We start from the raw sequence: 2154 nt of genomic DNA, 5'->3' as shown, positions 1-2154 counted from the left end.
CCTTAATGGGTTGTAGTGGTACGGATTGATTGATTTATATAATTTTAATATATTTTTTAAATTTTATAATCCTACCATAGGTTGCTTTATATTCCAAGTCATCTTATACCTTCTATTTTCCAGTTTAAAATATTTTTAGTTTTTGTATCTTGTTTTTAGCCCTAATGAAGCCCTGAAAAGTGGGGCAAAACGTTGGTGCTTAATAAATAGTTTCAATTTGAGTTACTTTTTGACTGCACCCTTTTGGAAGATGGTCCTTCCTTCCTTAAAAAATAAAATTAAATAAAAGTTTTCATATTTCGTTTTGTGAGTTATTGACAACAATAAAAAAAAAAAAAATATGCTGTAAGCTTCTCTAGTATTTTAAATGAGATAACTACTAAATTTATGTTACTATGTTTCATAATACTTCCCCGAATATTTTGTTTTGTCGTGTTAATTTTATAAAGGGAATAAGTCCAAAGTTTTGAATACCTCTCAGAAAGGTGGACGATGTGAAAAATTAAATAAATTTGTATTTGAATGTAAAAGATTTGATCATAGAATACATTGTCATTTTCGGAATGTATTAAAATTGTAATATTGAGTTTTTGACTAGTGAGTTTTATTGTCTGATTTACTTAAAATCTATTGCTGGTGCTTAGAATAACAGTTTAATTTTGTTATCTTAAAGATTATTGGTGCTTCATTTTATCAGGTCAGAACTAAAAACGTGATTAGAAACTATTCACACAATCCTATTCAATTTTTTCTGATTAATGATTAAATTAGTTCTGAATTAAGTAAAACCTTCTTGTAATATATATTTCACGAGATTAATACATGATATTGATTTAACACTTTCATACCACTAGAAGTACAATTCTTTAAGAATTAAGAATTATTTAAATGTTCTAAATCTTACAAATATTGCATATTTTATTTATGAGTTGATTTTATTGGTTTCCCTTTCAATTAATTCTGCTAAGTCTTGGAAGTTATACCGATGTATTTTCTTATTTGTTTCTTGTACACTCATAAAATATAATAGGTTTATTCATGATCTTTAGTTTAACTTGTTAACGCGTGTTAATTGGAAAAAAATATGTTAAATCGAGGAATTTTCTTCTTTTACCATGTTAAAGCGATATAACATATAACATGGTTGAGAACCTGTTAATAGATCTGTTAAATGGAGAATGACGTCACGCAACAGGCCAGCTGAGGTCGTCATCGTTTTGTTTTTCGTGTTAGGCCACTCGCTCGTAGTTTGTGTTTTGATTTAGCATGTTTTTAAAACTAATAAAGCAATGGATGACAATGATAATAATGTAATGACAGTTGTCGTTTAGCTCATCTTGATGGCTACAACAAGGCACTCAGTGGCCAAATTTTCACTTGTTCCACTCAATTTAGGCATGTTGTAATAAATTACTTAAATAAAATTTTAGAAATAATGAATAAAATGAAGTTTTGGAAGGAAAGGTTATAAAACAAATTGGTCAGAAAATCCGCTAGGAGCTCTTATGCATTTAACATGACTTTAAATAGGACTGCTCACAATCCTATACTTATAACATTTAACAAGGTAAAACATTTTACCAAATATACCTGATTAAAAGTAATTCTAGAAATACGTTATTGCTTAATTTTACGTCCTACATGTTCCGTTGTTAAGTACACCCTGAATATAATGACGAGTATCTTCTATTACTTTTGCATTTTACCGAGAACAATATTACGCTATTAGGCAGTTCAATGAGGTAACAGTACATATACTTTGTGGCTAACTTCTATTCTTACTTGAAAATGACACAAAGTCAGTCAAGATATCTGAAATTTCTTATTGGTTTCCCCCAAGTAGTTCAACTAATCAACGCCGTTAGCGATAAGGTTGCCCGCATTTCGGAAACTGTGGTCAAATATTATAAGGTTTTAATAACCCCCACCTAACCTAAATGAACTGATTTATATGTGTATATAAGACGGAGGCTATCACTCATTTTACTTCTTATAAATCAGTTTACTCTTCAAGGTCAGGTGAGCTTTTTACTACCTTAATTAATCATGATTTACAGTATTTTTTAAAATTTAATATCATTTTTTTTAAATTAATTTTAATTATACATTCTTTATAAATTAGATCTAGAACTTGAGGTTGTGTTGTACTATGCA

General features: G+C 28.8%; 1 protein-coding gene across 2 annotated transcripts in view; it reads right to left on the bottom strand.

Moving 5' to 3' along the window:
- LOC106688930 (cationic amino acid transporter 3) overlaps window positions 1-2154 on the bottom strand; it is a 52589-nt gene that overhangs the window by 23161 nt on the left and 27274 nt on the right. The window lies entirely within an intron of this gene.

Source organism: Halyomorpha halys, unplaced genomic scaffold (assembly GCF_000696795.3).
Source record: "Halyomorpha halys isolate HHAL.00 unplaced genomic scaffold, Hhal_1.1 Scaffold1235.1, whole genome shotgun sequence".
NCBI classification, from domain to species: domain Eukaryota; kingdom Metazoa; phylum Arthropoda; class Insecta; order Hemiptera; family Pentatomidae; genus Halyomorpha; species Halyomorpha halys.
Note: the sequence above shows the minus strand (reverse complement) of the source record. Positions and strands in the feature narration are given on the sequence as shown.